At 42.6% G+C, this 26,016-nt stretch overlaps 1 long non-coding RNA gene across 3 annotated transcripts in view; it reads left to right on the forward strand.

Annotated features, from left to right (window-relative positions):
- Positions 1-26,016, forward strand: part of LOC309856734 — a 106,652-nt gene that overhangs the window by 14,775 nt on the left and 65,861 nt on the right. Inside the window, exons 4-6 of one of the 3 annotated variants that reach the window (XR_014307332.1) lie at positions 7,684-7,760; positions 12,719-12,800; positions 23,305-23,739. The exons of 1 other annotated variant lie outside the window; for it this stretch is intronic. This is a non-coding gene — a long non-coding RNA (uncharacterized lncRNA). Of the gene's footprint in view, positions 1-7,683; positions 7,761-12,718; positions 12,801-23,304; positions 23,740-26,016 lie in introns of those variants that run through there. One more of the 3 variants, XR_014307331.1, reaches the window with a different exon arrangement.

The raw sequence follows: 26,016 nt of genomic DNA on the forward strand, positions 1-26,016 counted from the left end.
TTTTAGAAGCTGGGTAAGGCCTGGCCGGTGCCAAGAGCCCTAGGCCTGGTGGGAGCTCTGAGTTCTAGTATTGGCTTGGCCTCCCACAAGCCCCTGGTCCCAGGGGAGTCCTTCATTTTCGTAACCTGAGAGTTAGGACATTGGAACAGTTGAGTTCTAATCCTTTATTGACCATCTCTGCCCTTTGGATTCCTAGCATTTATCATAAGGAAATTAAGGTTGGACTTGCATTTCAATGAACTGTTTGCTGGGGTCAGTTGAAAGAATAAAACCCTGCAAATTTCTTTAGATCCCTACATTTTCTCTGTTTGTGACCCCCAGTGGGAAATCTTAGATCTAGGACACAGTTTTTGTTTTTTAAAATTATGTGTCTGAGTCCTGAGTCCCTGGATTCCAGTCCTGGGTTTGTCACTTATCTGCTCTGGGGTCTTGGGCATTTCACCAACCTGTAAGGCTCAGTTTCCTCAGCTGGAGAATGGATAGAAGAATACCTTAGCCACAAAGAACACAAATGATGGATAATGTGAAGGCGCTACAAAACCATCAGTTATCATTAGGACTGTAATGACACGTCCCTTGTCAGCAGTAACCATCTGTTTGTTGTGGCTGTCACTATCAAAAATGAGATGAAATCAGCCCAAGGGCATTTAAATTCTATACACCTTGACTTTTGTTCCCACTTAGCTCCCCCCTCCCCCCAATTTAGGGATGGGGTTAGGTAGCTGACACTGCAAAGGATAAGCTCTCTGCTTGAAACCATTTAAACGAAGAACTGAAAGGGACAGAGGGATTATTCTAGCAAATCCCCCTCTTTGAAAGATGCCCTTTAAGAAGTTTAACTGACTTAGCAAAGGTAACAGAGCCGCTTGGAGGTAAAACCGCAACTAAGACGGACTGTTCTCTGTTTAAACCTTGACTTGTGCAATGACTTCTAGTGTTTTGGTGAGGGACCCAGATAAAGAGATTTCCTTTGCTTTTAAACATTAGGGTTCTCCATTTCGCTTCTCCTTAACGTTTTGACGTCATTGACGTCTCTCCTGCCTCACAGCCAGACCTCCCTTTCCCCCTTTCTGGTGGTGGCACCTCACCCCACTTACCCCCTCCGGAGAAGAGAGTCCCCCACCTCTCACCCAAAGCTGCCACCCCCCACCCACGTGTTCTCTGGATTCTGACTCCGTTTGCCTCTTCTGGGTTTTATTCTAAAAGTTACACTGTCCTGTCCCATATCACCTTTCTTTCCCTTACTATTGGTTCTTCTTGGCCTACGAAGGTGCCCAAGGTTCTTATAGGATTTTTTTTTTAAACTTCATCCTACAATACCACCACTTCTTTTCAATATTTGGCTACTAGAAGGAGAAATTGGTAAAGCAGAGTCACTCCTTTCTCAAGTTCCATTCATTCCTTTTCTTTTTCTTCGGTTTTAAATAGTTGTGGTGATATGCCCATAATGTAAAATTTACCACGTTAACCACTTTTATGGATGTAATTTAGTCGTACTAAGTACCCTCACGGTGTTGGACCCCCATCACCAGCATCTTCCCCAGAACCCTTTTTGGCTTGCAAACTGGAAACTCTACCCCCATGAAACACTAACTTCTCCCAGCCCCCTCCTCCCAGCCCCTGGCAACCACCGTCATTCTTTTTTTTTTTTCTCCTATATTTTATTATTTATTTGATAGATCACAAGTAGGCAGAGGTGGGGGGAAGCAGGCTCCCTGCTGAGCAGAGAGCCTGACATGGGACTTGATCCCAGGACCCTGAGATCATGACCTCAGCTGAAGGCAGAGGCTTTAACCCACTGAACCACCCAGCTGCCGCAACCACCATCATTCTTGATCTTCATGATTTTTCCATGCATTCCTTTTATAGTCTTGCATTAATGCCGTGACTGGTGCTTGGTGATAGCCCAGAGAAGTTCTCTGCCTCCTTCCCCTGCCTCTGCCTTAGCTTCTGCTCTGCCTCTTTCCCCATTTGTGGCAATGCAGTATTCTCTGCCTTCTCCTGGGAACAATTCACTGCCCAGCTCCTGGGCACCTTTTCTTCCATCTTTGGCCTCTGATCCCTTCTTAGAATCTAGGGTGGCTGCCTCCTCTCCTGATTTTGTAAATGGCTCTCTGCACTGCTGATCAGAAGCAGCCCATAGGCAACTGCCTGTTCCACCCCTTTCTGTGCTCACCAGCCAACGGGGCTTTTTCCTTACACCCTTGACAGGGTGCTGAGCCTCCGGGCCATCAGCCCCTTGCTTCTCTTTTCTTGCATACGCATTTAACCCAAATGCTTTTTTCAGTAAAGCCTCCACCCACAACCTTAGCTTTAGCTCCAGAAAACTTTGGAATTTCTGATTTCAGTGTTAAGGGATTTCACCTTGTCACCCCCCTTCCCCAGGTTGATGAGTGCTTCACGGGCAGGGACCCAGGCTGGTTCTTCTTTTATCAGACCTGGCCCTCACCCTAGGCCGTTTGGCAGGTTTGTAGGGATGGAGAGCATTCCTTCATTGAAGGACGCTTCTTACAGACATGTGCTTTTCTGATTTAAGAGACTGAATGTTGATCAGCCAGAGGGAACATCAAAGTATAGTGTCAGAAAAGAGCAGTTCACCTTGTGCTGTTGTGGGAATCTCTATCAGTCAGTTTGTTAAATACTGAGTTATTATACGGGAAATACCAACAGCGTGCTGGGTAAAATAAACGGTTCTCCAAGGATCTCGACACCTTAATCCCTGGAACCTGTGAACATGTTCAATAGGAAAAGGGAATTAAAGTTGCACATGGAATTAGGTTGCTACTCAGGTGACTTTAAAAGAGATTATCTTGGGGGCACCTGGCTGGTTCAGTCTGTAGAGCATGTGACTTGTGATCTCAGGGCTGTGAGTTAGTGAGTTCGAGCCCATGTTGGTTGTGGAGCCTACTTAGGAAAAAAAAGAGATAATCCTGGATTACCTGGGTGGGCTCAGTGTAATCAGGGGCCCCTAAAAGGGGTGTGTGCTATAGAATCTGATTGTAGCTAAGTTCCTGGACTCCTAAGGGTCTCAGATTGTCTTGAATATCATCTTTGGTTAATGCTTCATCGATAAATTCCTTTCTATAACAGATCTAATTATATCCGTTTTCTGTGTTATTAGCTGTAGTGAAAGAAAGGTATTTTCACGGAATGCTTGTATAACTCAGGTGCTTTTTATATATTACCATATTTAATGTGCTAAATAACCCAAGAAGTTGGTATTATTAAATCCATTTATGGATGAGGAAACAGGCAGGGTGGTTAACTTATACAAGGTCACATTGCTAGGAACTTGGCAACCCTGAGTTTTTACTGCACATTAAAAAAAAAAATTATGAGGTGTGACATTCTCACTTTTGCAAGGCACGCTCATGGCTTCTGTTGTCTCATAGTATGTTGTATAAAGTCTTGCCTTGAAATCTGAAAGTTGGAGATTATTTTCTTTATTTTTTTAACGATTTTATTTATTTGAGAGAGAGTGCGCGTCCGCACAAGCCCAGGAGAGGGGGAGAAACAGGCTCCCCACTGAGCAGGGAGCCCAATGTGGGGCTCCATCCCAGGATACCAGGGATCGTGACCTGAGCCAAAGGCAGGCACTCAACCAACTGAGCCACCCAGGTGCCCCTGAAAGTTGAAGATTAAAAGTTAAGCAGGAGTCCAACAAAATTTTGAGTGTATTTTGGTCTGTTTCCTTTCTGCCTTTTTTTCTCCCCGTGCATACGTATGTTGTAGTTTCCCACAGCAGCAATCATCGTTTTGGTGTTTTTTTTTTTTTTAAAGATTTTATTTATTTATTTGACAGAGCCTACAAGTAGGCAGAGAAGCAGGCAGTGGGGGTGGGGTGGGAGCAGACTCCCTTCTGAGCAGAAAGCCTGATGTGAGGCTCGATCCCAGGACTCTGGGATCACAACCTGATCCGAAGGCAGAGGCTTAACCCACGGAGAAACCTAGGTGCCCATTAGTTTTGGGTTTTTATTTTTTATTTTATTTTATTTTATTATTATTATTTTTTAAGATTTTATTTATTTATTTGACACAGAGAGATCACAAGTAGGCAGAGAGGCAGGCAGAGAGAGAGATTAGGAGGAAGCAGGCTCCCCACAGAGCAGAGAGCCCGATGCGGGGCTCGATCCCAGGACACTGAGATCATGACCTGAGCCAAAGTCAGAGGCTTAATCCACTGAGCCACCCAGGTGCCCCAGTTTCGGGTTTTTAAAAAGAATTTTACATTATGTATTTTTCCATATCGTGTGTTTTTATAATAATTATCTTTAATAGGCAATAGATCGTGTCCAATTTTTTTTTTATTGTTACAAGTAATGCTGAAGGAACGGTTTCTAGCTGGGACAGGCTGTTCTCTTGGTGGAGAGCAGGAGCCCAATCCAGACCACACAATCCAGTTAAAACCTTGGCTTGGAGGTGCTCGGCACTGTACCTGCTTCATTTCCATTAGTCAGTGGGTGTCCTAGGGCCAAACCCAAGTGGGGGACATGTACTTCTCTCCCCTGACGATTGAAAGGATGAGTAATCCTATTACACAGAGGAAGAAATAGTTGGGAATAACAATCCCATCTGCCACCAGAGGGGAATAAGATGATTAGAGTTAGAACCTAAAAATAGAGATAAATAAAAGTAGCAGGTAGAGACAGACAGGTGGCTTGTGATTGAGCAGAGGCTCTGTCTTAAGGTGTCTCCTCTTTGGTGACATGTAAGAATGAAAAGAAATGACGTCTGGAAGCCTGCTGTGCTCTACCCCCCTCCATGTGAAAGGCTGCCTGCAAATATGAGTTCCCTTTGATGGTGTAATTTTGTCATGGTACTTGATAGGCTATTTTTGTGTCTGTCTGGATGGAACTTGGCTTTATTGGGCTTTAACTCAAAAACAGTGCTGTGGATTTTCTAGTCATTGAAGAAAAGATGGGCCTAATTTCTGGATAATTCTCCCTCAGTTTCTTTAAAAAGTATACAACCACTGGGGAGCTAATGTCAAATTCCTGACCCCATTTCCCAAGCCACCCGAAATCAACATTTCCAAGGTGGGAGCTTGTTGGAAGGGCCCCATTTGGGGCCCAACCTGTGACCTGGCTGAATTGGATTCTCTATTTCAGAAACATCCCCAGGGCATTTGTATCTACATTAAAATCTGAAGAGCACTGATTTAGATTTTCCTTAGATTTGCTCTTCCAGGGGCGCCTGGGTGGCTCAGTGTGTTAAAGCCTCTGCCTATAGCTCAGGTCATGATCCCAGGGTCCTGGGATCGAGCCCTCCTCGGGCTCTCTGCTCAGTGGGGAGCCTGCTTCCTCCTCTCTCCCTGCCTACTTCTCTGCCTATTTGTAATCTCTGTCTATCAAATAAATAAATAAAATCTTTAAGAAAAATGCTCTTCTAGGGGCACCGGGTCTTTTAGTGTCTGTCTTTGACTCAGGTCATGATCCCAGGTTGCTGGGATTGAGCCCCGCATCGGGCTCCCTGCACAGTGGTGAAGCCTCCCTCTCTCTCCCACTTGCCCCTGCTTGTGTTCCCTCCCAAACCGTGTCCCTCTCTCTTAAACAAATAAAATTTTAAAACAAATGCTGTTCTATTTTTAATTTTCTTTTTAGACGGGGATGGGGGAGGGGCAGAGGGAGAGAGAAAGAGAAACTTAAGCAGGCTCTGTGCCCCAGAAATGCTGTTTTAAAAGAAAAGTTTTCTTGGGATGCCTGGGTGGCTCAGGTGGTTAAGCATCAAACTCTGGATTTTGGCTCAAGTCATGATCTCAGGTTTGTGTGAGTCCGTGTTGGGCTCTGTGCTGGGCACAGAGCCTGCCTAAGGTTCTCTATCTTCCTCTTCCCCTCCTCCCCTACCTCTTAAAAAAAAAAAGAAAAGCAAGTTTTTGGAATTATTATTGGCCTTTCAGTTTCACCTTAATGAATACAATCAATAATATTTAGGTAAGACTTTTTAAAAGCCTTCTTTTAGGGTATGTAGTATTTAAAATGGGCATAGTTAGATAAGAATTTAGAATTGTTTTTCTCTTTTCCAACTTCTTTTTTTTTTAAGATTTTATTTATTTATTCAAGAGAGATAGAGAGGCAGAGGGAGAAGCAGGCTCCCCGCTGAGCAGGGAATCTGATGCAGGACTTGATCCCCGGACCCCGGAATCTGACCTGAACTAAAGGCAGAAGCTTAACCGTCTGAGCCACCCACGGCACCCTCTTTTATAACCTCTAAGGAAAACATGTATTATTACCTAGAAGGTTTAATTTTGATTGAGCTTCTGGCCCATGACCTTTTGTTGGGCTTATTTGAATTTTAGAAATCTTAGATTTTAAGGGTTCAAACTCCCAACAGTATTAGAAATACTCTAACATGTAATGTTTTAGAGTCTTTGGAACAAAACAATAATTCTTCAACTAAAGAATCTCTTGTTATCTGGCCCTGTTATTTGAGAGTAATCTTGTTCTTGAATTTTTTTTTTATGTGTAGATTGCATGTCTAAGGACCTAACTCACTGGAGGGTACAGACAGATGCTGAATGAAGTGGTGTTTGTTTAAAAATCCTTCACAAGCTCTCAGATGCCCAACCAGTGTAAGGTGTTCACCTAGTTTCAGGGCAAACCACAGCCTGTGGGGCCATATTTGTATCCGTGTTTATAAAGTTTTTTTTTTTTTAAGATTTTTATTTATTTGTCAGAGAATATGAGCACAAGCGGGGAGTGGGGGGCGGCAGGCAGAGCAGACAGGGAGACGCGTACTCCATCCCAGGACTCCGGGATCATGACCTGAGCTAAAGGCAGATGCTTAACTAACTGAGCCACCCAGGCATTCCTATAAATAAAGTTTTTTTGGAACACATCCATACCCATTAATTTACTTCATCCTTAAAAAAAAGGAGTCAGCCTAACATTTAATAGGTTTCTCTTTTTCTTCTTCCACACAATATGTTTTATTAGGGCCCTGAGCACAGGTTAAATTCACTTTGCCACTTTTTGGAGTTATCTTATTTTTTAAGTCATTCAAACAGTCCTTTGCAAGGTACTGAAGACAATGCTGTCCTCAGCTGCTGACTTCACACAGATGCAGTAGTTCATCAGTGAGCTGTGTATTCTGTGTTTCGTGGCTATATGCTACTTCCCTCATGCAGCCCAAAGAATCTTTTTCTTTTGGAACCCACTAACGTTAGGCTCTTCCTTCCCTGGGGTGCCGCCTTGTGGTAGGCTGTGGGTCCCTCACTGACAAGCTACAGCGCTGGTTAGTCATGGAGGGAAGTGAGTCAGCCCGTGTGATTCATCGCAAACTCAACTCAGAGTAACAAACCCCAGCATACACCTCAGAGATCATGAATCATTAGACTGAGACAACCTGCTGGTGGATACAATTTGGAAAAACATCCCTATTGAGATTTTTCAATGCTTTCCCCTCCTACTATAAATGGGCTTAGAGTAAACATTAAGAATAAAGAAGAAAGACATTACTCATTTGGGTTTTTTGGGGATTCAGTCTTGGTTTTAGCTAACTCAGTATTCACACTTTGTTCTGTACGGTTTTGTGTGTGTATGTATTTTAAAACTAAATATATGTATTTTAAAATTATATATAAAAATAAAAATATATACACATGCATTTATATCTATATCTCCATGTATTTTGAGCGTGTACATGTATGTGTGTAGCTAATCCTCATTTCTGGTAACCTTGTTACAGAAAGTTAAGAGGCTGTCACTATACCTTTTATGGGCCCACTCTGTATCTGGATTCCCTTCTGTGAAAATTTTACTCAGGTGGGTGTTAATCCATCGCTTATTTATGAGTCCACAAGCAGAAGAACCTTCATGTAAAAAACCCCATCCATTTTTTTTCCACCTAAGTTATTTCTAGGACAAATATGTTGACAAAGCATAGCAGTCCACTACATTCTCAAAATCTGCATATAGATACTGTTTATTTGCAGTTATTGTCATGGGAGAAAAATACACATGTCCTAAATAATTGTTTAGCTATACACGCTGGGAGTTAATGTCTTCAATTCCAAACTACATTAATAATGAGCAAACTTACGAGCCAGCATATTTTGCTATAGCTTTTTCACTCGTCCACCTGTATGGAGATAGAGATGCGTTATTTGTAAGAATTGACAGATCTGGGGTGGATTCAGCACAAATAGCACTTTAGAGACATTTGAAACTATGGTATTTAGCTAAGTGTTCCCATAGTTTGAAGCTATATTCGTTGCTGAGTGTTGCCAAGGATCCTAGTTCTTTGAGCAGCTTGCAGGAGAGATCTGTGCGGTTGCTATGTGCAAAAGCCCTAGAATAAGCAAATGGGAAATGATATCAGGGCAGGTAAATATTACTACAGTAATGACTTATTTCTATAGGAGAAATTTGAAAAACAAACCTAGAATCCTTGGAATATGGCTAGAAATGCGTGTTGCACAAAATGGATAGTACAGAAAAATGAAAATCAGGCTTCTGATATTACTTAAGAGTTACTTTTCTTTTTGATATGGTCTAATTGAAAATGTTATGTTTTGAGTGACTTTTTCATGTCCTGTTGAGCATGGATAAGATCACAAGAGAAAGCTCAGAGACCTGAAAGAAAGTCTCAGTGTTCCATTTTTTTTTCTTAGCATGACAGTACCAAAATATGCTTGCCATATGAAATATAGTGTTCTAGAGCAGCTAATTGTATGGCTCCTTTAATTCCATTATATCAAAGAACTCTTGATCATGAAATTATTTTATTTTTAAGATTTACTTACTTGAGAGAGAGGTTGTGATAACACGAGCAGGAGTGGCAGAGGGAGAGAGAATCCCAAGTAGACTCTGTGCAGAGCGTGTAGTCTGACATGGGACTCGATCTCACAACACTGATATCGTGACCTGAGCCGAAATCAAGAGTCAGACTTTTAACTGGCTGCGCTACCCAGGTGCCCTGATGTTGAAATTCATTAAGTACAGGCTGGATCTGTTGGGTTGCCCTTTATCTGACTCTTTCATTTTCAGTAGGATAAGAAATGGGGCCACACTGTTAATTAAAGCAAAGTTTTTGACTATGAAGTATTGACAATTAGGTTTCTTTGCTGTCTTGTCTTCTGCTGTGGTGGTCTCAACCCTTGCTGCTCATTAGAATCACCAGTTGAAGGTTTTACAAAATACAGATACCTGCGTTCTACTTCAAATTTCTGGTTCGGTTCTGATTCAGAGTGGAACATGGGCTCGCGTGTGTGTGTGCATGTGCGTATGTGTTTAAAGTACCCATGTGGCTGGAATGTTGAGATAGGGTTGAGAATTACTGTTCTAGACCCTTAACAAATCTTTAACAGTTAACCACATCATCCTGATAGTTTGTAAAATGACGTAAAAAATGTACGCTCAGGTAGATGACACCAAGTTATGTCCAGAGCGTCTGGTAGTCTTAGAGTTTTCTGCTCCTCTGAACTTCTGGGATTTTAGCCCCATGTACTACAGATGATGTCTAATTAATGGTTATTAGTTGAAATATCTTAGTTGAAACACTTAGCCAGGAAACCCCTTTGTGAAAAGGGGCCAACCTGGTGGGGTGGGATATCACAGTTGTTAAGAGATGGCTTCACTCAGCAGAATGCCGGTCCCCCAGTTCTACACTGAGAAATTTCTGTAATAACAATCCTGTGAGATTGGTTTTATTTCATTGGGACAACTCAGGACACTAAGGCTTAAAGAGAGTACCTCATGAAGAGGTGGTGGGGCTAGGGTTTGCGGGGCAGATCAGTTTGTCTCTTAGACACACGCTTTTTCCCTGTTACCACACTGTTTCTCACGGGTTGAGTGGGTCTTCCATGGCCTTGGTTGCTTTTGCTATGGCACGCGTAGGACTAAGATGGACTCCACGCTCGTGGGCAGTTCGTGTTGCCATAGCAAATACCAGTGTATTTGAACGTATTGGGGCTAATGTGAATAAATGGATAGGTGACAGGTATGTCCTTAAGCTTTCAGACTGTGAAGACTCTGTTAATTTTATGTATGAGTTCTACTGTGGTTGTCTAACATATATATGTAAAAGGGTTCTTTCCAGAGAAGAACTGTTGGAGTAGCCTACTAAAACCATATTTATTGAATGCATTAAATGTAATTTATTGAGAGTTCTGTAAAACTTGTCATCTCATAATGATTTCAATTGAGGTAGTTCCTGATGATCGACTTTTATTAACTGAATGACTGGTAATGCCTTTGCTCAGAATTTGACGTGTCAGGTCAAGACTATAAACTTCCTAATAATAATGGGGAAGTACCCACCTTCTAGTTAGAGCAGAGATAATTACAAAAGCAATTTTCATTTACCAGCCTTCTGTTATGTGAAAAGACACTGATCTAATCCTCATGAATTAAGTGGAATTCTTATTTTGTAGTGCAGAAAACTAGACTTCACTAAAAACAAACAAACAAACAAACAAAAAAACCTTCCCAGGACTGCAATGCTAGTATGCTGTAGAGCTAAGATTGAAACTTAATTTTTCTGACTCTAAAACCATGCTTAAAAGCTGTCCTGGTAAGGAGACTCTTCCTTCCTGTTAGTCCTCTGTTTTCTGTTTTTTTGTTTTTGTTTTTCTAAATAAAGACATTTCACTTGAAGTGTGTCTTCAAAGTGATTGTTCCAAATTAGCTTATCCTTATGTCTCAAAGAGCCATTTACCATATGGATCTCCCTTTTCCCCCATTTGGTAGCTGGTTCTTTGGGGATTTTTCACAACCTCTTATGTACGTATGCGTGTATATGAAATACAATATACATGCAGAAATGTGGCGGAAACGGAGATGCTGTAAACAAGCACCCATCTAACTGCTACCAAGGCTAAGAAATGGAACCTGGAAGCCCTCTTCCTCCTCCTGCAGTCAGTATCCCTTTGTCCCAGAGATACCCTGACTTTATGAAACTCCCTTTTTAAAAAATTTTTAATTTTTAATTTTACTTTTATTTTAACTTTAAAAAAAATTTTATTACCTAAATATCTCTAAATCATGTAATTTTGCCTGTTCCTGAGCTTTATGGGTGTAGATTAATTTAGGATATACTTATGTATCTGGCCTTCTTTGCTCAATAGATTCCTTAATACCATTTTCTGCATAGGGATTGTGCACATATTTTGTTAAACCGATTTTGGTATACTGGTTCTATTTTTATGTGATCAAAATGGCGTATTTGTCAGTTTTATGACTAACAGTTGCTTCTATATAAAATTATTTCTTTTGAGGTTTGATGTTATGGTCAGCAAGGTTGGTAATAAAAATCCTTTAAAGTTGTAATAATAGTGAGGCCTTTGATTTTATTTTTTCTATGAACATAGTATTCTTATCTGTAAATAATACCTATCTTTTTTAACTCCTATCTTTTTCTTGCCTTATTATCATGGCCAAGACTTAGTACAGTGTTGATATCCTGTCTCATTCCATTTTTTAAAAGGGAGTGCTTTTGATATTTTACCACTTAGTATCATGTTTATTACAGATTTTTGGCATGTATCTTTTTTTTTTAAAGGTTTTATTTATTCATTTGTCAGAGAGAGAGAGAAAGAGAGAACATAAACAGGCAGAGCGGCAGGCAGAGACAGAGAGAGAGAAGCAGGCTTCCCACTGAGCAAGGAGCCCGATGTGGGACTCGATCCCAGGATCCTGGGATCATGACCTGAGCCTAAGGCAGGCGCTTAACCCACTGAGCCACCCAGGCATCCCGGCATGTATCTTCTTTAAGAGTAGGAATTTCCCTTCTGTTGCTCAAGTTATTTTTTTAAATCAATAGATGTGGCTTTTTCTGTATCGAGATGAGAACATGATTTCTTTTAATCTGTTAATATGGTCAGTTAAATTGGTAGACTTTTATTTGATTATAAATTCAATTAACCACCATATCCTACATCTTTCTTTTTATATATTAACCAATTTTTTAAAAAATTAAGGGTGGAGTCCCGATTTAAATTCAGTTTGCTCAGGATGTTATGAGACTTTTGCAATAATGGGGATTTGATGTGCCTAATATTTTCTGTAAGATTTTGGAATCTGGGATCAGGAATGAGACTGGCCCATAGTTTTCAGCTCTTGTACAGCTCTAATTGTGTTTTTGTACTTGGCTCAATCTAAACTCCAAGCTGTGTAAAGTGCCCTTTGCTCCTGTTCTCCAGAAGGATTTGTGTAATTTAGCCTTAAGTCTTGTGTTAAGTGTTGTTGCTTCCTTAAATTTTTTGTTAGAACATGATGGTGAAGCCATCCAGGTCTGCAGCTTATTTATTTATTTATTTATTTACTGTGGGAAGGTTTTTTATTACTGATTCAGCTTAAAGGACTGTTCAGGTTTTACATTTCTTGGGACTATTTCAGTAAGTTGGATTTTTTTCACAATTTTTCCAAGTTGTCCAAAATTTTAAACTTTGGGATAAAGTTGATTTACATATGCTCTTTAATTGTCATCACGATCGGCAGTTAAGTCTTTTTTCTCTGTCTTTATTCCCCAGTCTTCATTCAAAGGTTTGGCATGTTTATTAATATTCTCAAATGGCCAGCTCACACCTTTGCTGACTGTCACTGTTTTATGCTTGTTTTCTATTGAATTTCTGCTCTTATTAGTATTTTCTTCTTTGTGTTTTCTTTGGCTTTGTTTTGTTCTTAATGTTTGGAGATACATACTTACCTTTGTAATGTTTAGCTGCTCTTATTTTCTAACATACATATTTATTTTCCTTTCTTTCCTTCTTTTTTTTTTAAAGTAAGCTGTACACCCAGTGTGGGGCTTGAACTCCTGTCCCCGAGATCAAGAGTGTTACATGCTTTACCGACTAAGCCAGCCAGGTACCCATCTAACATATATATTTCTTGTTTTAAGTAGTTATGGCTTCATCCCACAAGTTTTTAAAATGTAGTAAATATGTTATATAGTTTAAAATATTTTCTGGTTATTACTGTTTTCTTTTTCTTTGACCTATGAGTTACTTAGATGTTATTTAATTTTCAAATAAATGGGGGTTGATTTAGTTCTTCTTGACAACACCATTTCTATTTCGTTTAGTGTAGTTCTGCTAGTGATGATTTCTTTTCAGTTTTTGCTATTCTGAAAATATTTTTCTCACCTTCATTCTTAATACTTTATTTATTTGACAGCAGAGGGAGGGGCAGAGGGAAGGGAGACAGGCAGACTCCCCACTGAGCAGGGAGACCCACATGGTGCTCAGTCCCAGGGCCCCCAAGGTTATGACCTGAGCCAAAGCAGATGCTTAACCAACTGAGCCACCCAAGCGCCCCTAAAGATTTTTACTTTTAAGTAAGCTTTATGCCTAGTGTGGGGCTCAAACTCCCAACCCCAAGATCAAAAGTTGCATGCTCCACAGACTGAGCCAGCCAGACACCCATCCCTAATAATTGCTGCTTTGAATGTAATTTGCCTCTTTTCTCTGGCTCCATCTAAAATTTTTTTTTAAGATTTTTTATTTATTTGACAGACAGAGACCACAAGTAGGCAGAGAGGCAGGCAGGGAGAGAGGAAGGGAAGCAGGCTCCTCGCTGCACAAAGAGCCTGACATGGGGCTTGATCCCAGGACCCTAGGATCATGACCTAAGCTGAAGGCAGAGGCTTCAACCCACTGAGCCACCCAGGTGCCCCTCCATCTAAAATTTTATCTGCATCTTTAATTTTCTGCATTTTTACTGCGTTGTACTGAAAGCATAGATTTTACTTACTCCTTTTGGGTTTATTAGGGTTTCTTGAATCTGAGAGTGGAATCTTGAGTGAATTTTGGAAAATTCTCAACTGTGTTCTTTCTATATTGTTCCTAGCCGATTTTTTTCATTCCTCCATCTCTAACGAAATATGTGTTACTCATTTTCATGTGTTCTCCATATGTCCTTCTGTTTCAGTTACCTGTTCTTGCACACAAGTCACTAATAAATAGTAGCTTGGAACAACAGCCATTTCATTAAGATTCTGTGGCACCTGCATGGCTCAGTTAAGCGTCTGCTTTCGGCTCAGGTCATGATCCCAGTGTCCTGGGATCAAGCCCTGCATTGGGCACCCTGCTCAGCAGGAAGCCTGCTTCTTCCTCTCCCAATCTCCCTGTTTGTGTTCCCTCTCTCAATGTGTTTCTCTCTGTCAGATAAATAAATAAAATCTTAAAAAAAAAAGATTCTGTGGGTAGACTAGGGCTCAGCATGATGATTCTTCTGCTCTTGCTTGTGATCTGTCAAGAGACTGCAGACAGAAGGCATCCGGGGCTTAAACCTTGCAAATGCCTTCATGGATATGTCTGGTGCCCTTGATGGGAAGACTGATCTTGACAGGGGTGACAGGAAATCTTCGTGTCAGGAGTATGTCTTCTAGTGTCCACTCCTTATGGCCTTGCCATGTAATCTCTTCCTGCTGGAAGAGATTCTTCCTGCTGTAATGTCTTCCTTCCTTCTTCTCTTCTTACATGATGATTCTGGGCCCCTAAAAGGGATTTCAGAAAAATGGAAGTGGTCAGGCTTTCTTAAGACATAAACCCAGAACTGGTACTGGATCACTTTGACGTCATTCCTTCAGTTAAAGCAACCAGTACTTGGGGCACCTGTGTGGCTCAGTGGGTTAAAGCCTTCAGCTCAGGTCATGATCCCAGGGTCCTGGGATGGAGCCCCACATCAGGCTCTCTGCTCAACAGGGAGCCTGCTTCCCCATCTCTCTGACTGCCTCTCTGCCTACTTGTGATCTCTGCCTGTCAAATAAATAAATAAAATCTTAAAAAAAAAAAAAGAAAAAAAAGCTAACCAGGACGTGAGAGAGCCAACTCAGATTTAATGTGGGAGGGCAGGACACAAGTTCATGAATACTAGGAAGCATGGTACACTGTGCCCTATCTTTAGAAACTAGCTACCATACCTCTTATCCCTGCTTGTTTGTCCATCCCTATGCCTCTCTCTAATTTATTCTGAATCCCCCCAACTTATTTTTCAGCTCACTAATCCTTTCTTCATCTGTTGAGTTTCTAATTTTAAAAAGATTGATTTTCTTTTTTTTTTTTTTAAAGATTTTATTTATTTATCATAGAGAGAGAGGGGGAGAGAGCGAGCACAGGCAGACAGAATGGCAGGCAGAGGCAGAGGGAGAAGCAAGCTCCCCGCTGAGCAAGGAGCCTGATGTGGGACTCGATCCCAGGACGCTGGGATCATGACCTGAGCCGAAGGCAGCTGCTTAACCAACTGAGCCACCCAGGCGTCCCAAAAGATTTATTTTCACATGGAGAACTGATATTTCCTTCTTTTTCAAACCCATGTCATTAAAAAAAATTGGTTTCCAGTTCCCTACTGAGTTTTTTTTTGTTGTTGTTGTATTTTTAAGTACTCTCTATATCCAGTGTGGGGCTCGAACTTAAAACCCTAAGTCAGGAGTCACATGCTCTTCCAACTGAGTGAGCCAGGCGTACCCAATGCTACTGACATTTTTAAGTTTGGCTTTTAGCCCCTTGAATATGTTAAGAGTAATTATTTTACAGTCCAGTTAGGACAGTTCTAGTATTTAGAGTCTTGACTTTTTTTCTGTTATGTTTTGTTTCTGCTTTTTCTTGCCCATGATTGCTTTTCTTCGTGTGTAAATGGTTATGTTTGATTATGTTTGGTTATTGTGCTTGAAAAGCTAAGATGCCTTACGCCTCTAAGAATGTTTTTGTTTTCTGCTGTCAGGTGCCTAAAGGTACTAGCTTTCTAGAATCCTCTTATTAATTCAAGTCATCTGAGCACCCAGATGACATGAAGCCTGGCTGTAAGCCCATATGAGGGCTGGTTACTTGCTGTTCACTGTGGTTTTTTTTTTTTTTTTTTAAATCCCTAGATGAGGTGGTCTACTCTCATTGGGCCCTAACCTCTGTTTTTTTCTCCTCTTGAGGCCACAAGAAATAACCTTCATCTTCCTATTTTCCAAGGGTATCAGCAAATACAGCCATGTTTTCGCTTTGTCTTTTTTACTTGCCAGCAACATGACAAGGTTAGTTTTATAGCAAGAAGTGCATCTCTTTCAAATCCAAATGGACAACTTATTAAGAATTTGAAAGCCCATTGCTTCTCGGCCTTTTGGCTAAGATCAAGTGAAGAATTTGAAAGCCCATGATGACAAAAAATAAAAGCTCAGTTAACAGGCCTCAGCAGAGGTCACCTGGAGTGCTATCACACGTAACTCAGATCATTCTTTTCTTTTTTTTTTAAAAAAAGATTTTATTTATTTGTTTGACAGAGAGAGATGACAAGTAGGCAGAGAGGCAGGCAGAGAGAGAGGAGGAAGCAGGCCCCCTGCTGAACTGAGAGCCTGATGTGGGGCTCAATCCCAGGACCCTGAGACTATGACCTGAGCCGAAGGCAGAGGTTTAACCCACTGAGCCACCCAGGTGCCCCACTTAGATCATTTTCTTAAGGGGCAAGTCCCCACATCCGCCCCAGTTACAGTTAACTGTAGATGGATGTCTACATAGGCTTTTATACATTTCATCATGCCAAATGTAACTGTATCTGAGCGAAACTGCCCCATCTATATCCTCCCACCTACCTTGAGACTTGGTACTCAGTGATTTCCTACAGTTTTATTTCTGTCCCCCCCCCCCCCAGAGATTCTATTTAAGGGGCATCTGGGTGACTCAGTCAGTTAAGCGTCTGCCTTCAGCTGAGATCATGATCCCAGGGTCCTGGGATCGAACCCCACATCGGGCTCCTTGCTCAGTGGGGAGCCTGCTTCGTCTTCTGCCTGAGACTTTCCCTGCTTGTGTGCTTGCATTTTTTCTCTCTCTCTCTCTCTTTCTCTCTCTCTGTCAATGTGAGGCTTGACCCCAGGACCTTGAGATTGTGACCTGAGCTGAAGGCAGACACTTAACCGTCTGAGCCACCCAGGTGCCCCAGTCGCTTCTCACAGTTTTAACAGTAGTTTGATATCTGTTAAGATCTTTTCTTCTACTTTTCTCAGCTGTTATCTTCTGTGGGTGCATTGACCCTTGACAGCCTGGTCCATCATTACTGAAAGTAAAAGGTGATAGAATTTTTAGGATTGATTAGCTTTTTAGTCCGTTATTCCTTTAGGTTTTAAGTACATTCTTTATACATTGAGGTAATACATATTAATGGTGATCTTGGAGGACCGATAACTTGTCATACCCCCAGTTTAATATTTGTTCTGGTCAGTGTTGGCTTCCTATGTTTTGCCTCCTCTTTAAACTCCTTTACAATCTTAGACCATTAGAATATCATTGTAGGCACCATCTGAGTCATTCCTTTTCTTTTTTTTTTAAGATTTTTTATTTATTCACTTATTTGAGAGAGAGAGAGAGCACAAGCAAGCAGAGAGAGAGAGAAGGAAGCAGGTTCCCCGCCGAGCAGAGAACCCGATACGGAGCTCTATCTAAGGACCCCGAGATCATGACCTGAGCCGAAGGCAGAGGCTTTAACCCACTGAGCCACCCAGGCACCCCTGAGTCATTCCTTTTCAATATGTGTATCATTCTCCTCCTGCATTAGAATTATCGGGGGAGATTATTAAACATGATCTGGTCTGATGACTGCAGTTTTCATACAAGGAAACACGACAAAAACAGTTAAGTGCGTTGAATTTAAAGTTACGACTTAATTTATTCAGATATGGTTACATTTGGCATGATGGAATGTGTATGTAGAGGTCTGTCGAAAGAGGTGTGCTTCTTGCCATGAAACTAACCTTGTCATGTTGTTGGGAAGTAGAAAAGGTGAGGCTAGAGTGAAACCATCCATCTTAGGAGGGAGGTGACCTTTGGCAGCCCTCCTTGTAGGAAGGCTGCAACCATTCTCTCTCAAGCCTTCTTACCAATCTGCTAGCTCCTGAGACAAAGCACCTGTCCTGTCAACATCCCTTTCTGGTATTCAGGCTGTGGATGGAATGACTTGAGGGTGAAGTTGACATCGTGTTAGAGATACCTGAGATCTCCAGCTGGTGGGTCAAGTTAAGAGTCTGTTAAGGTTTCAGACGCCTGGGTGGCTCAGTTGGTAAAGCGACTGCCTTCTGCTCAGGTCGTGATCCTGGAGTCCTGGGATCAGGTCCCACATCGGGCTCCCTGCTCGGCAGGGAGTCTGCTTCTCCTGCTGACCTCTCTCCTCATGCTTTGTCTCTTTCATTTTTACTCTCTCTCTCTCTTTCAAATAAATAAAATCTTTTTTCCTTTAGAAATATACCTTTTTTGGGACGCCTGGGTGGTTTAGTTGGTTAAGCAGCTGCCTTTGGCTCAGGTTATGATCCCAGCGTCCTGGGATTGAGTCCCACATCGGGCTCCTTGCTCGGCAGGGAGCCTGCTTCTCCCTCTGCTTCTGCCTGCCATTCTGTCTGCCAGTGCTCGCTCTCTCTCCCTCTCTCTCTCTCTGACAAATAAATAAAATCTTAAAAAAAAAAGAAATATACCTTTTTCTTAAATTTAAAGATTTTATTTATTTATTTGACAGACAGATCACAAGTAGGCAGATAGGCAGGCAGAGGGAGAGGGAGAAGTAGGCTTTTCGCTGAGCAGAGAGCCTGATGTGGGACTTGATTACAGGATCCTAAAATCATGACCCGAGCCGAAGGCAGAGGCATTAACCCACTGAGCCACCCAGGCGCCCCTCAAATAAATAAAATCTTAAAAAAGAACAAAAAACCATCGGGCTCTCTGCTCAGCAGGAAGCCTACTTCCTCCACTCACTCTCTGCCTGCTTCTCTGTGATCTCCATCTGTCAAATGAATAAATAAAATCTTAAAAAAAAAAAAAGAACAAAAACCAAACAAAAAAGAGTCTGTTAGGATTTCAAGGATTGCTCCTTTGTTACTCTAGTTGTTTTCCCTTTTTGTTTTTCCTAGGAACTTGCTTAAGCTTGTTACTGTTTACTTCTTTTTGCTTGCTGTTTTGATTTATTCTTGTTGCCCTTCCCTCCTCTTCCTCCCTACCCTCAGGATGCCCAGCCAGTCGTATTCCTTTAGTGGAGGGGGAAAGGTGGCAAGAAAAGCGTCAGGTGACCGGAAGTCTTTCCTCTTTCTGATCTTCGGGGACTTAGCTTATTTCTGGAAGCCTTGGGTTCTTCACATCCAAAATGACAGATTAGATGATGTTTATACTTGAGCTGTCCGTTTCTTAAGAAAATTCTTTTTTAAAAAAGATTTTATTTATTTGACAGAGATCACAAGTAGGCAGAGAGGAAGGTGGCGGGGGGCGGGGGGGAAGCAGGCTTCCCGCTGAGCAGAGAGCCTGATGCGGGGCTTCAACCCAGGACCCTGGGATCATGTTGTGAGCCAAAGGCAGAGGCTTAACGGACTGAGCCACCCAGGCACCTTCTTAACAAAATTCTTTAAAAATTGGACATCTGCTATAGACTGAAAACTTTTGTCACCCCCCCCCAAATTCATATGTTAAAATCCTTTTTTTAAAAGATTTTATTTTTAAGTCCTTTCCATACCCAGTGTGGGACTCAAACTCAAAACCTTGAGATCAATAGTCATGTGCTATACTGACCGAGCCCGGAGGTGCCCACATATGTTAAAATCCTAACCCCTGAAGTGGTGTTGTTAGGAGGTAGTACCTTTGGGAGGTGATTAGATTATGAAGGCTTTGCCCTCACGAATGGGATCCCTTAAAAGAGAGATTCCAGAAAGATTCTTTGCCCACCTTCTGCCATGTGAGGTTGCTTCAAAAAGATGGCTGTCAGGAAGCCGGTCCACACCAGACACTGACTCTGCTATCACCATGACCTTGGATCTTGGACCTCTTAGCTTCCAGGATCTGTGAGAATAAATGTTTGTGTTTATGAGCCATCCAATTTATGGTGTTTGTGTTCTAGCAGCCCGAATGGACTAAGACAGCATCCAAGTAGTAATACTGTGTACTCACTTGGATAGCTTGAGAATCTCTGAGTTTAAAAGCATCCAGGCGGAAGCTAGACATTTGGGAGCCAATGGTGTATATAGATTGCATTCAAAATTGTGAGCTCTCGGGAGGCCACCAAGGGAGGGAACTGTAGAAGAGAAGAAAAGCCAGCTGAGCACTGAGCCCTGGGACACCCTCCTGTTGATGGTAAAGGCACACAGAAGGAACCAATAAAGACTGAACAGCTGTGGCCAGGAAAGCAGGAGGAGAACCAAGAAAATGGAGTGTCTTGTGAGTCAGATGTGAAACGTGTTTCAAGAGGGTTGTGTTAGATGCAACGGCTAGTTTAGGTAAGGTAAGGACAGAAAGTTTACCATAGGAGGTCATGGTGGATCTCGATAAGCACTTGGTGAAGGGCTGGCCTGGAGTGGGGGACATGCTTTAAGAGAGTGGAGGGGTAGTTCAGTGTATTCAAAAAAGAGAAGGTAGGATATGTAGACCTGTCGGAAGTCATTAGCACCAACGTTACATATGGTCCACTCAATCTCTACCTTCTAGACACATACAGGATTGTGTTGGCCCACCCCTTACGGCATGGTGGGGTCACGTAACTGCTTGTGACTGGTGAGTTGTTTTAAGTGGTGGACGTCATTCCTTTACTTCATCATTTAATTGCCAGTGTGAACATCCTCGAAGAGTTATTTTCCCCTGTGCTGTGGCCATCAGCAGTGTTCCAAAAACTGGTTTCTCCTCAGCCTACGTCCCTGAGTAGGGACAAGGTAGAGCAGGGCCCCTAGCTGACCATGATGGCCATCAGTGTCCTCTGTTGTTCTAAGTTGTTCTTAGAGCATAAGCTTTAGCCTATCCTGAGTGATGTAGGCACAGAGGTAGATAGGAGGGCTGACTTGATGGTGTGGGCTTGTGGAAAGACTGTGATGGTCATATCTGGTGTTGCAGTGAAGTAGGACACTAAGCCATCTAGCTGAGTGAGGATGGGGGAAGAGATGCTGGAGATTTTGAGGAGAGAGCGAAGGGGATGAAATAGTCATTAGGGAGAATCTTTGAGTAATTGAACCAGCAAAATGTATCATGATTATCAGTCGGGCAGCACTCAGAACCCACTTGAGGTTGGCGGCCATGATGAAAGCGAATAGTTAGTATCAGGGTGTTTTTCTTTCACTGCTGTTGACTGAGTGGGCACAGGCATGGTGTAGGCAAAGAACTGGATTGAAAGAGGAATTGGATTTTGCCAGGCAAATATGACAGAGTGGAAAGGGAGTTGGATATAACATAAGAGAGTGATTATGTGGCCTATTCTCTTAGGACTTTTTTTTTTTCTTGAAGATTTTATTTATCTATTTGACAGAGAAAGATCACAAGTAGGCAGAGAGGCAGGCAGAGAGAGAGGGGAAAACAGGCTCCCTGCTGAGCAGAGAGCCCGCTCAATCCCAGGACCCTGGGACCATAACCTGAGACGAAGGCAGAGGCTTAACCCACTGAACAACCCAGGTGCCCCTCTCTTAGGACTTTTAATCAGCCTCAGACATATTCTTAGGGTAGTTGACACCAAGGACTGAGAAGCATAGTAAAAGTTAAAGTCAGGTCATGTAGAATAGGCCTCGGTTTATAATTTACAAAGCACTTTTGCACATGGCAGAAGATGAGAAAGGGCAGATGGTACCATTGGGTTGGCCATAGGACAGTGCAGCTCTTTTCTTTTGGGTTGAAAGGGAAGGCCCCTTATACGCCCATGCCTATCCTCTGTGCTTTGTGAAGTCTCTGCCATAGTGGACCTTCTTCTCTTTACCCCTATGTGTTTGTGTTTAAAATATCTGTACTCCCCATGTGTGGTTTAAGCTTGACTATGATCCTCCTTGGCCTTTTGTCTCTTCTTTTCTCTTGTTTCGTTGTGGGATTTGGCTCTTGGGCAGCTGGAGAGGGAAGAGAAGATAGGTATGGTGGGTTACTGCAACTCAGAATTAGGCATGGGGATTGGATCTATAAGCCCCAAGTCACCCAAGCACTTCATCCCTCTGGATCACCTGTGAATTCTCCAAATTATAAGTGAGAAAACGAAAGCGTGAGGTTACTTGTGTTATTTATGCAATAATGGGACAGTTCTTGTTACCTTTAAACACCACCACCCCTTTTTGACTCACGACTTTTTACCTCCCCACATAGGGAATATGGGCTATTAATGGTAGGAATTGTCCCTAATTCTCCCAGTTGGTTTTATGTGCACAGTGTGCCTCTTTCAGACCATGTAGATCTAAATAATATCCCAAAGGGCACTCAGTCAAAGCTTCTGTTCTCTCTTTGCAGCTTCGAGGTACAGATGCTGGTTCTAATTCTGGAACTGTTTATAGGGATGCCCCGTGTTGGTGTTGGGTCACCAGAAAGGGAGAGGGGCCAGCTAGTTCTAAGAGTTGTTAAATGTGTCTCTTGTATTTCTTTCTTTAGATAGGGACAGGGAAGGGCTGGTTTGAGCAGGCCCTGCTGTCTGCTTTTGTGCTGAGCTTGAACCCTGGGCTGAGGATCTCAGATGCCCATTCTTATGACCTTGCATGCAGCCCACCCTGCCTGATTTGAGGTAGTGATGCCCATGTGGGGCCTCTGTGCTACATCAGAGAGAAGCAATTCCTATGAGCTGCGTCAGGGTTGATGTTGGGAGCCTGGTGCTGATGGGGTTTTGGTACAGAGGTGAGGTTCAGTGGGGTGGAGTCCAGAGCCAAAGACCAGGAAAGAATTCTTGAGATGTCTTTGGTGCAAAATGGTGGTTTATTAAAGTGGGAGAGGACCTGTGGGCAGAAAGAGCTGCTGCCCTAGATTGTGAGGGGTCGCTGATGACATATTATGGGAGGTATGGAAAAAAGAACTTTCATATGCAGAAGACTCACAGGATACTGAGGCCTTGCCATTGTCAAGTTAAGGTTGTTTTTCCATCTAGCAAGGCGTTAACATGAAGATAGTTGGGAACTTCCTGGAGGAACATTACACTCTGCCCACTTCAAGTATCTGTCTATGGACTGCAGGTTATAAGGACATTTAACTGTGTCTACATTTCCTTCTGGGAGCTAGGTTATTCATAGAAATGCTTTGTTTTTGTAGATCCCTAAGACATTTGTCAACTGAGGCAGATACATGTCTTGTAGGATTGTGATTGTTACACTTTTTTTTTTTAATCTAAAAAGTTTTTAAAAAAATTATTTATTTGACAGAGAGACAGAGAGAGCAGGCACAAGCAGGGGGAGCAGCAGAGGGAGAGGGAGAAGCAGGCAGAAGCAGGCTCCTTGCCTAGCAGGGAGCCTGATGGTGGGGCTCGATCCTGAGACCCTGGGATCATGACTGGATCTGAAAGCAGACGCTTAAGCCACTGAGCCACCCAGGTGCCCCTTTTAAATTTTTTTAAAAAATTATTTATATAATTATTAATAAAAAATTATTTATTTATGTGATCTCTATAAGTTTAACTATGTTTTTCCTTTCCTTAGCTTTAGGGTGTCAGGAGTGCCCGAGGAATGTCAGCTATATCCCATGGGGAGGTGTTGTGCTTCTGCTTCAGCTTCTGCTCTGTCCTCAGCTTGCCTTCTATTTCCTTATCATTGCTGCCCACACGGAGGGAAGAGACCGGCTGTGGCCCTTGGGAGACATTCTCTGGCTTCCAGGAGTCCCCAGGTGGTCTCCTTAAGACTTGCTTTCTGCTATCTCCCATATCTTGAGTGCTTCCTATTAAAACAGGAAGGTCTTTGAGAGGAAGAGGACTTAACAAACTCCCGTGGATGCATACTGGGTACAAAGAGTCATTTCTTAGCATTTCCTGTGGCTAGATTTGGGGATGATGGCTGATGAAGGATGAGATGGGCAGGATCAAGCCTTGCCTCTATCATCCTTGAAGCACACCCCGCCTTGTCTGCCCCAAAAGCCTGTGAGTTGGGGGACTTTGTAGGGTTTGCCGATTTCAGCTCGGGGCCATAGATGATTGCTTGCCCTGTGACTTTCTCTGCACTCACATCTCTGCTTTATTCTTCAGACCCTTGCCAGGATGTATGTGCCTACTTCTGGCCTTTTGCTGACCCATATGCTGAGAACTCACCCAGGGGAAAGAAAGCCTCACAGATTGGGTCTGGAGTTCCTAAGAAATAGGGTTCCTTAGTACTTGTTTCTCAAGGTCTAAGGCCAAGATACAGAAAGGTTCATTCATTACCTTCCTTGACAGTAGAAATAGCCCTGGACGTTCGAGTTCATTTCCTTTGGCCTGCATTCTTAACAGTGGAACGTGGAAATCTTTCAGAAAATGTGCAGTTTCTTTTCTTCCTTCCTTTCTGGAAGGAAGGCTGGGCCAGTAAGAGTTCACCCCGCCTTTTTGCTCTGTCAACTTCAGAGTCATTCTTGTTCTTCTCACAAATGTTGTCTCTATAGAGTAACTTTGAGGTTTCAGGAGAACGCAGGCTGGATTAGAGTTTAGAATAAGAGTTTTGGAAGAGGGGCGTCTGGGTGGTTCAGTGGGTTAAGCCTCTGCCTTTGGCTCAGGTCATGATCTCAGGGTCCTGGGATCAAGCCCCGAGCCCCACATCCCCACATTGGGCTCTCTGCTCAGCAGGGAGCCTGCTTCCCGCTTACCACCCCCTACACCCTGCCTGACTCTGCCTACTTGTGATCTTTGTCTGTCAAATAAATAAATAAAATCTTAAAAAACAAAGAGTATTGGAAGAGAGGGAGCTGGTGCAGGGGCCATTCATGAAGTCACACTTGTTAGCACACTTGGACACTCCCGCCCCACATGAATTATTCATTTTGCTGCCTTCGTTGATAATAGCCACAGTGTTCAGGATCTCAGACTGTCTTGTGATAAATCCTTTTGCTAAAAGGCTACATATCAGCAGTCTCATTGGATTCAGAAGCCAATTCAGCATGCCGTGCATACCATTTGAGAAGAAGGGGGGATCTGGCCTGCTATGAAAATGTCATGCATGCTTAAAATGACAAAAGTTTGTTGCAAGCCATGACTGCCAGTACGTTTTAATTCTTGTTCTGGAATCTTCAAAGCAAGTTCCATTGGAAGGGTTTTCATTTTCAGTAAGAAAACTCGCCGAATTACTTGGTTTGTTTTTTAATATCGAAATTGGTAAATTGGGAATGCAGAATATCCAAAACATAGAGTGAAGGCAGTATGTGTATTTTTTTAAATTGTGGAAAAAAAAAAGATACCGCATAACATGGAAAATTTACCATTTCAGCCATTTTTAAAGGTCTATGGTACAGTAGTGATATCTATACACATGATTGGGCAACAGACCTGTAAAACTTTTCCATCTTGTGAAACTGTAAGTCTGTACCCATTCAACATCTCCCCTCTCCTCCTACCCACCCCCAGCCCCTGGCAACCACCTTTCAGCTTTCTGTTATGAGGAGTGTCTTTGTGCCTGGCTTATCTTACTTTGCCTGATTGTAGCATGTGACAGGATTTCCTTCCTTTTTAAGGCTAAATAATACTCCATTGCCTGCATAGACCACATTTTATTTATCCATTCATCTGTGAAGGTAGTGTATCCTTTCATAAGGGGTTCTTATGAAAGCTTTTCTTGGGAGTTAAAGCAAAAGAACCCCAGGGAACAGAAAAATCCAATTTGAGTCCGTCATGCTGAGCGATAGCACTTCTGTGATACCTCCTATCAGACCTTCATACTGGCCAAACTTGGAATTTCCTTAAGCGGAATTCTAGCAAAAGTGGTTTAGGTGCACCTTGCCCCCAATACCCCTCGCTCCTGTCCCCACACACACTCCTCTTAGAATTAAAAGTCCGTCAGACTGGCCTTAGGGAGAGGGTGATAAATGGTGGCATTTTCTCCTCAAGTTGAGCTTCACTGACCCTCTAGAGGAAAGAGATAAGGGGAAAGGGGTGTGGTGGGAAGGCAGCTGTGGCCGCAGTGAAAGGATGGCTGACCTATGAGCTCATTAGGGTTAGTAATGGGTTCTCTCTCTGGTCTCTCGATTTTTCTCACACATCAGCTTCTCTGGAGTCCAGCCCCAACTCAAAGTTGAAGCAGCTCTGGCTAGAGCAAAACCACACCAGCAATCTGCTCTGTGGTCTGGGTTTAGTCTAAATGTTACCAGAGCACCAGAAGACAAAGGTTTGACTTGAAAGAACAAGCAGCATGGTTCGGGAGACTGAATCGTGCCGTGTTACTTTCGTTTTTTCTTGA

Source organism: Mustela nivalis (assembly GCF_964662115.1).
Source record: "Mustela nivalis genome assembly, chromosome: X".
Classification (NCBI taxonomy): domain Eukaryota; kingdom Metazoa; phylum Chordata; class Mammalia; order Carnivora; family Mustelidae; genus Mustela; species Mustela nivalis.